The following is a 10,171-nucleotide window of genomic DNA, read 5'->3' as shown; positions in this document are numbered from 1 at the left end:
GACACCGCACCGCCGTAGCCAACGGCGGCGATATAAACACCGTTACTACTTGTTGCACCACTCCCAGAAACTGGGAGTAACTCGCGATTCGGCAGACCCCCCGTGGAGCAACACACTCCACTCGTCGTTCTTCGAAATATCGATCGGCAAATTTGACCTAATATTCCTTGGCGCCCCGTAGGATCGCGGAGGGTTAAAGCGCCATGTTTAATATCGTAATTATTGTACGGTTAGGAGAATTAATTATTGCGCGGCTCGCATACTTGACGCGGAAAACGCGTGTTTCACGACACTCGTAAAACCGCGCAATTAATAGATCTGTTTAACCCGCGGCACGTAGTTTATAGAAATGTGAATATGGATTTATGGAAATATGTACAAGTTGATAATAGCGACGGTTTGATTTCTCACGCCACGCAAGTATTTCAAATTAATCGATTATAACGAAAAAATCACACGGGAGAGCGTCTGATATTTCTTCGTGCGCTAAGTAACATATAGTTCACGCATAGAGAATTATCGTTCTGCATACCAAATCTCGAAAACAGTTATCTATCGCATTTAACTTAAGAAGAGGAGAAAAATATTAAAAAATACTATTACTATATATGTAACAGTATTTAACAACGACGCATTACTATGTTTATCAATAAGCACAAGCTTGCTTTTAATTATAGATACAAAAATCCGTTCAGCGGAACGAACTGAAAAATGCGTAGCGTAGAAGGGTAAAGAACATTAAAACGCACAAGAGAATGACATGCTGAAATGACGCACAGAAAAGCGTCATAATATACGTGCAAGCTGACAACTCGGTAATATCGATCAAATGCGACCGCGTTACCGGCACCCACATGTTTCGCACGCGAATAGAAGACCCAGCATTGTTGTTATAATCCAATAGCGCCAAATGGCAGTTACAGGCAGACTACTAACCTCGATTCGTCGAAACTACAGCTGGTGCACTTCGTTTTGCCTTTTTTTCGGAAATCGAGTACATTGTTACATCGCCTGGGCGTGGCGTGGGCTACGCCCACGTAGACAAAAATGTCGACGGTTTCCGGCAATGTCGTAGATAATGTAACCGCACGCGGTCGTGTAACCGCCCAGGGTAACAAACGTAATATCCCGGCGTGGGAAGGTAAGTTTCGCACACGGCGTCATATAAATACGCGGATCATCCTAAGGTATCGCCCGTATCGAGAGAGACGCGACCGGCCTTCCACCAAATAAATTCGATCTTAACTTTCGCAGACGCGTTAGCCTTGGGGGCCTGCAAAAAGGGATCTCGATCATAAAACGGCCCCGCGTCTTTCGGCTCCAATTCAATCGCGAACTGACGGCCGTGAACCGTCTTCAATAGCTTCAATAACAGTCGATTATGCAAAGCTCATTCGGCCCATACGTATTCTTCGAATTGAAATCGAGGAGCTCGAGCTCAGAAATTAATCCATTGTGCGAAAATTCAAGTGTTTTTTCCCCGTGTAACGTAAAAAGAGAAAATAATTTTTTTTATAGATATCTATAAGGACGCGTATAAGCATCCCTAAGTATAATATTTCGAGTCTTATAAATTTAACGCGACGATGATGCGTCACATCGGTGCCTATTACGCTGCTGCAACTCGCCATTCTCGCCAAGTAAATTCAGCCTATTTTAGAGAGTGGTCAATTACACATCGTCTCGTTCGCCACAGATTTGCTCGCAGTGGCGCATTCGCAAAGAAATGTAAAGCTCTTTAACGCGAGCTTACCTTCATCCGGTTCACTCGACGGCACTGATTACCGATATTAGAACGGCTCGAGCGCGGGGAACGAGAGAAAAGCGGTACGGCATCCGACTTTAAAGTCCCCGAGCATCCTTTTTCCCGCTCTTCCCATGCGCCTGTGAAAACGTCCTCACGTTTCGAGCAACGTGCCGATGCGACGCGACGACCGGGGAGAGCAGGCGCACGGCTTTCTAAAGCGATTCGAGGTATATGTACACCGAGGGAAAAGCTTTCGGTGGAGTAAAGCACGAGGGGAAAACTCGGAACTTGGCGGGACGCGGCAGCGTCCCGGTTACCGTACGGGTGCGCACGATATCCCGAATCCTCCGTGTGCATCAGACACGTACGCGTGGCGGAGAGTCGTTCTCGGCGTTCTCGCTGCACTAACGCCCGCGCACACGCGTGCAACGTGCAATTGACACACGGGCACACACGCGTGCACTCCGTACGTACGCTTCATCCTCGAAACTCGCCACGTGCTGATCGATGCGTTGCATGTGTGTGTTGCGTTAGGAGGTTTGTACGAGTGCTCACAGATTTGCACAGTCGCGTGTTCGGTCACGTATAGCGCATATATATATCGAATGTGTACGTGTTTGCGGTATACGCGCGCGCATGTGCATGTGTGCGCGCGAGGGTGCGCGGGTATGGGTGCTCTCTCCGTGTTGACCCGCTGATATCTATATAGACGTACACGTAGGAGGCGCGCATGGATGCGCGCAAATGGCCCGGCAGTCTGCAACGCTGCTTGTGCATGTGCACGTGCACGTGCATGTGCTACCGGCTGCGCTGACTTGTGTCCGGGGAGGGACGAAGGGGAGAGAGAGAGAGAGAGAGAGAGAGAGAGAGGGGGAGTGGAGGAGGAGGAGGAGGAACGGCGAAACGCGATGTGGAACACACTCGCTCTCGATGGGTCACTCTCACTCTCTCGACCGAGAGGGAAATTCGGCAGCTGTTTTAAACCCGGCTAACTGGTGAAACTCTACCACCGAGCCACCTCTGCCCGCTTCACCCTCCTATCTCTTCGTAGGTAGCTCTTGCCCCCGTATCCCTCCCTATATTTTACTTTCCTCCTTCCTTCCGACGCGCCTTCGACGGGCCCTCTTTGTCACTCCCCGTCACCCGAACGGTGCATCACGCGACGCAGTAGTATTTACGGATACGAAATCGATTTTTGCAATGGTGATTTCACCGCGCGGCTCGCGGTCGAGCCGCTCTAAAATTCACGCACCCGCCTTTGTCTCAAGGACACCGGACAGTAATTTGATGGGAACCGACGAGAACATCGCACACCTGTGTGCACGTCTCGCCGCGTCGCGGCTTAATTCTAATTACGTTACGTATAGCCATTACACACCAGAATAAAACACATAAACGATGAGCACTGTTACAATACATTACATGAAGAATTTTGGTAAAAAGAGACGTATTATCTAAGCGCGTTTTTTTTCAAATTTATATTGAGAAATGGAAGTTTATTCAACACACAAGCAACTTTTGATCTCGGATTAAGGCATTACCTCACAAGCTTTTATAACTGCTTGAATTAAACTAAAAATCAGTTTTAGAATTAAGCTATAAGCAATTTACGAAATTTTGATACGATTTTATCATCTTTCATTAGACGAGTTACTTTGGACTCTGCACTTTTGATATTATTTTAATCGTATGCGCATTTCTTACGTATCCGATATTCGTGAATCGTTATCAGTGCCAAGCTGTACGTTTTTTTCGTTCTATGCGCGCGCAAATATAATTAGTCGAACGAGATCGACAAACGTAGTAGACGATTTAAAAAATTTCTACGATGATAAGTGTATTGCGTCGTAACAAGCTCTATTTGCATGAAATTAGAAAAAAAGGAATTATTATCGCATATAGTCAGATAAGCAGCAAAAATATATCTCCGAGGTATGCGCTTTTAATTATGTTATTCACTATATACATTTATCGTCGAGGAGCGAAAATACAACGCTTGTCGCTTACCGGAATATTCGTTCGGCATTTTCAACTATCGAGTTTATGTCCGTGGCTTTTTTGTATGAAGCGACGTGCTGGCACACAGGCTTCAGTGTTTCCAGGACAGATATCAGTTGCTCTAATTTTGAGTACTAACAATGCCACCAGTCTCGCGCGGCTCTTTCGACGAACGCATACACGCTCGCGCGCGCGAGCGCGGGGCGCGAGAGAGAAAAGATCCTAAATATGGAAGCACGCAAATATAAAAGAGAACAGTATAGTAATAATAATGAAAAATGAAATACGACGGATAAAGGATTTCGTTGCACTCTAATTAGCCAAATGGATTCGTCAGATCTCGGATTAAGGCATTATCTCACAAGTTATTTATCACACGATAATTCTAGCGATATCACGATATACATTTAAGGTCCATTTCTGCCTCAACGTCGCGTACGTATAGATATAGAGGCATTGTGACTATCTGCATCTTCTCTATTAATAGAGGACTCCGACAAAATTGCATTCATGGATATACGTGAATGATATTGGTTGCTATCTATTGACTTGTGTCAGAGAATACAACATATACGTTATCTTTTTTATTTCATCTTAAAACGTGTGTATTCGCATTCTACGTAATGAAATAAAACTCGAAATATATTTTTATTTTCTCTCTTTCTCTCTCTCTCTCTCCCTACGTCACGCTTCATGATGAAACTCTTTTTATTGTAAGCGGATAAAATTAATCGATTTCTCGCACGGTATAGTCCGCATTTACAGCCTATTCTTCGTCGTCACGAAAAGAGCGGAAAGAATATTGAAAATTCACATCGCGCGCAAAACTCGCTCGCGTTCGAGAGCGAGCGAGCGAACCGCGACGAGCAGGCGCAGCCTGGTTTGGCAACGGACACAGCGCGTTCGACGGTCGTCCGCATCGCGAATGCACTTCCAACGTGTGTGCGTGCGTGCATGCGTGCGTGCGTGCGTGCATGCATGCGTGCGTGTAACACACCGTGCACATTTGCGTCGCCCTCTTTCCTCCTTCCTTCCCGCACGCCATTCCTCTCGCTCTCTTCCCTCCTTTCTCTTCGCGTTTCTTCCCGCTTCGTCGCGCGGACGCTCGTGTGGCAGTCTCGCCGAACGTATGGCTTTTTTACCACACACTGACCTGGGTTAACTCGGCGCGCAGTGCCGAATAATAAAACCGCCGGAACCACTGACCCTCTGTGCGCATACACAAATGCATACGCATATGCGTGTGTGTGTGTGTGGGTGTGTGTGTGCGTATAAACACGCGCGCGCGCACACGTACGGACGAATGCATGCGCTAACACCAATGTCGAACCCGCTTCGCCCTCCGGCCAAATATAAATGCGCTGAATGCATCGTGTGCACACACACACACACACACACACACACACACACAGCAATAGTGGTAGAATGCACCGAGTGGCACATAAACGATGCCTCGAAACCGAGGGCAGGGCCACGGTCACCCGAAAATACGGCCGTGCCTCGTTCTCCTCGCCTTTCTCTCTATCTTTCACGTCTGCTATACTTTTCCCTCGCTCTCACGAATTTCCTTTCTTTTTCGTCGCTGTTCGCAAGTTTCAATGGCTACGTATGCATCGCTACAGGCTGATTCACGAAACGCGACCCTAAAATATATATGTATGTGTTACGAGAATAAATATTTGATTGCATGTAATTTTGTCTACTTCTATTTTTATCTTTGCAATATCCGCGTAGAAACTTCCCATATTTTCCTCTTTGTCTATGAAAAGAAAGTTACATGTGCACTTATGGAGTTAAACAGTGTCTCTTTATATAAATTTTAGATTAAAAAAAAATAAGATATTCCCCGTTGTATTGTATGGACGAGATAATTAAGTATTTAATATGGAATTAAATGTTAACAAGAGTTAATAAATTCTGTATTTAAAAAAGTAGAAATTAATGGGACACAATATTTATATTTCTTTGGCAATTAATACTCGAGACATCCAACATTATGTCCATCCACACGTTTCTAATGACATTACACACTTGCGGTTTTCTTTACCGCGTCTGAGCAAACACTTTATGTCTAAAAGCCACGTATCCTAATTGACTTAATATTTTTTTCGTTTTAAGCGCTTTTACTACCTACGCCTACTACATTTATTATTCGACAATCCAGATTTTATTCAATTCATCACTAAATCCACACACCATTCGAACAGAATACAAAAGAATATATTGGACCATAAAAATAGAAAAAAAAAGAAAAATTTTTTTTCTTATAATATCTTTTAGAAGATAATGAACGTGTAAAGTAGCTTGAAGTTATTTAGTATAATAATCATCGCAAAAGAAGCTTTAATCTTTAATGATAAAGAAAACTTTGTCTATTATAGTCCGTAGAACGTTGCCTATAGTTCCTAGAAAAATTTTGATTGCGTGGGTTTATCGTCTATTACAAGCAAATCTGTATGGAACGCACGACACAGAAAAGTGGTCCGATACGACGATTATGGTTAGAGCACTCCTGAAACAAAGCGTCCGCTGTCCTACCGACAACCACGACCTATCCGAATGCGTGCCAGCGTGCGTATGCACGCTGTGTATAAGCGAAAGGTTTGTCAAGCTGTTCGTTTGTACCGAGTTCACGAGCATCGCGAGCATACATATCAAGTAGGGAAAGAATAACTCGATGAATAAAAGCAGCTCAAAATGCCAAAATGAATTTTGGACTATTTATTTTATGTGCAGAATTTTCTGGCTTTATCGCAATGTTAATTATTAGCGTTAATAATTTTATTAGATAAAAAAATAGAGAGAGAGAGAGAAAAAAAGAAAAAAATATATTTTATTTGTAAATATAAAATATTAAAAAACAATATATCCTGAGACAATATTATATGATAGCCTTGATATCCAGATATCTAATTCAATGTCATTTCAAATGAATACCGTGGATAACGAATAATTTCTTTTTCTAGAGACATGATTAATCGTGCACTGTTATCTTGACGAGTTCGCGTGGCACATGTTAATCGTTATTCGGAGATTTCGATTCACGTATCATAAAGCGAGAAATCAACCGCTGTTGAACTCGAATTCCCAATGCGCGTCGAACTATCGTAACTAGCGTGATACCACGAAACGCAAGTTAAACGCTCGTTCTAAATGAACTCGCGGGAGTTAAAATTCGACCGCGATGCGGTCGAGCCGCAGCTCGAATTCGTCTTTCGGATCGCGCCGCACGAATGAACTGTCAAAGCGCGCGGTGTATATATCGGTATCGATAAAGCGCAATTAGCGGAATTGTGTTGCCCGCACACACAGTTAGCGCGCGAGCGGTAACAATGAGTCGATTACGCCTTTTTTAAATATCGGCTCCACGATCGATCCACGTTCTATCCCGACATCGATTGCGACGCTCTAAACAATCTGAAACCAGATACGGACGGTCTGACTCACTCCACTCGCGACATTCGCGCGAGTATGTCAGTCAATAACCCGTGACGCGACGCGTATGATAATCGCGAAGAAAGAGAGCCCGATATCAATGCGCAAAATCAAATTAATTTATCCAATTTTATTTATTGTTGTATAGAGTGAGAAAAAAAAGAAAGATGTTCCAAAATATGTTGCTACCTAAATTGCAACATCCGATATAAAGAATTCCTTCTTAATGAGACGAGACAAAACTATAACCAATTGTCAATAAGAAATAGTCAAATAACCGATCTATCCCAAAATACTGAAAATACTCCTGATTTCTCGTAAATGTGTTCCGGAACTGAAATGACAGAATAACGAAGCAACCACTGTTTCGAACGTCAATTAAAGCATTCAGCGCTTGAACTCGCATCACATAATATGATAACGTTTGCTAAAAGAACTTTTCGAAATCTGCAGGTATTACGGTTTTCCCCGGCCCGCGGCACATCATCAGAGAAGATGTATTAATCTTATCAGAGAGCTCGCGATTCTCTCGGCAAAACCTCCTCGGTGGAATCTCTATACAAGGACGCTCGTCGTCTCGATCGCTCGCGAGTCGAGTTGTGTATTTGCGTTCCGTTCGTCGTGCATTATCTACAACCGCAGCAGGGATGATGAAAGAGCCAGGCACTTCATTAAGAAACAGGCGGACGGTTCCACCAGGGCCGTTGATCTCCATTGTTTACGCGCGTCGGGTATTTAAACAGGAATTGAACATCTCGAGCTAATTGTAAGATATCTTTGCTTTTGATGCTCTTCGACAAATTAATCGTCACCACTTGCTTCAACACGCATCCGTGTTAAAATCAACATGGACGAATTCAAGATTTTTACAGACCTACTATAAATTGTCCGAAGACTAAAGGCAGATCGATCTTATCGTCAGTTTTGCTTCGTGTTTCAAGAGTAATCTTATATAATGTTCTACAATCAAAACGTACGTATACGTTTCAGTTAAAAATATATTATAACCGGTAAAGCAAAGATCGGAGCGAGTCAAGATACCCTCCGTAAAAATTTAAATCATGCAGCAGATAGATAAACTCGCGTGTTTAGCAGTCAACATCGAATAACGCCCCGTAACATAATTTCCAACAACATATACTACAGCCTAACAGTGAATCGCGGCGCGGTCGCTCTCCGTAAGGACCCCCCTCACCGTGTAACGTATCCGCGCGCTTAAGCGCGTAGGCGTTGTAATGACTGCGGTTTCATACACCGCGCTCCACAATAGGTTTCACAATTGTTACGGCACGTATCCATGCCGCGTGGTCTTATTGCGCGAGAAAAGTGATAGTTTGTAGCATTGCACTTGGGTACGCGGCGGTGAGGTAACGCAGCGCGCCAGGCTGCATCTCGTTATCATTTGGCTTTATCAGCGCGTATGCGCGCGCGCGCGCGACGGCGACAGCAGCAGCATCGGGGCGACGCGACGCGACGGTGCTCCATTGAGTGTCGCTGAACATCGAATCAAAGCGACTCCCTTTGACGACGACTTTCCGTCAACAATGGCGTATACTCGTCCAAGTCGAAAGGTCGCTATCTGCGAAAACAACGAACGAGCTGATCCCCTTTAAGGATCGTCTGGTCCATCCGCTTAATTGAAGAGTTTACCCGAAAACCGGCGTACGAAAATTGGTTCTTCGTCACACGGCGATATTACGAAAATTATGCAGCTTTCCATCGATTGTAAAAATTAAAAATTGATTGTTAAAGAACAATGCTTTTAGGATATATTTCTCGCGCGTGTCTAATTGCGATAATTTTTTGTGTTCGAAATATGGACTTTGGCCTATTTTTAGGCAATCTTTTTGAATATTCTTTTTTTACGTAAAACGTTAGTTATTTATACGGCTCTTTTAGCGAGACTATCCGTTTTTTATTACGCCCGATAAACGCTTACGGAAGAGCGATCACGAAATTTTTATCTTAGGCTATACAATCTTAGATATTGTACCGTGTTTAATTTAGCACAGTCGTTGTAAAAATTGCAGGAGACTGATATAGCAGGTTCTTTTTTGCATTAAGTACGTCCAGCCACCGACGACGGAAAAACATGTTTGCTCGTGTTACCGAAGGTCATAAAGCAAAAATGGATCCGGATCTAACTTTACATTTTATATCTCACCTAATAAGTATTTCATTTGCATGTCAATTACGTAATTGCGGCTTCTTACGTAACACTAATCATATTTCATTTATATAAATATATCGCTATTTTATTTTTCTTTCGTTGCGTTTACGTTAATGCGATAAAAAATAACGGCGCGAACGAAGAGAACCCGATCCTGTATAACATTATTATTAATCGCAACCGAAGTGCGAGGCATGCGCAAAAAAACGTTAACGTATTCATCGATGCGGCGGGGAGGAAGTTGCACATTTACCACCACATAAATTGCCAATTCACTTTGCGCAAACACGACCGACCATCCGACGTACGAATCAACGTCGTTCAAATTCGCAATAAGGATTCTAATCCCTTCAAAAAAAAAATTCTCACTTTATCCGTCCTGAAAACTTGCTAAACGAAAATATGTGGTTCGAGCAGTCGGCGCGAAGCGACAGCTTCGCTAAAATTATCAGTATCCCGCTGCTAAGAAAATCGTAGGCCCGTTACACTGGCTGGCGAACCGAAAATCTCTCGCTTTAATAGTATACAATTTGCCACAAAGTACGTACCTCGTTATACCTCCTTCTACGTCCTGCAACGTGTGAATTTACACACGCGCAGCTGCCAGCCTCGCTCGTCGAAGGAAGAGATATATCGTAGCTCCTTACGCGATCGGTCCCCGCAAACTATCACCTCTCTGCACCTTCAGGCAGTCGTCAAGGACGAGCTTTTCCGATCCTTCTTCCATGCGATTTCAAAACTCTTGAAGATTAATGTCTCTTCTTGCCAACACAGAACTCCCGTTAACGTAAATCGCGCGAGCAGTTCGTATGCGGTTTCGA

At 43.8% G+C, this 10,171-nt stretch overlaps 1 protein-coding gene across 1 annotated transcript in view; it reads right to left on the bottom strand.

Annotated features, from left to right (window-relative positions):
- Eip93f (Ecdysone-induced protein 93F) overlaps positions 1–10,171 on the bottom strand; it is a 137,177-nt gene extending 127,006 nt beyond the window's left edge. The window contains exon 1 of the mRNA XM_071769366.1: positions 9,899–10,171. The gene's annotated coding sequence lies outside the window, so the exon portion shown is untranslated. The remainder of the gene's footprint in view (positions 1–9,898) is intronic.

This window comes from Temnothorax longispinosus, chromosome 2, assembly GCF_030848805.1.
Source record: "Temnothorax longispinosus isolate EJ_2023e chromosome 2, Tlon_JGU_v1, whole genome shotgun sequence".
In the NCBI taxonomy this organism is placed as follows: domain Eukaryota; kingdom Metazoa; phylum Arthropoda; class Insecta; order Hymenoptera; family Formicidae; genus Temnothorax; species Temnothorax longispinosus.
The sequence above is the reverse complement of the archived record's forward strand: the minus strand, read 5'-3'. Positions and strand labels throughout refer to the sequence as shown.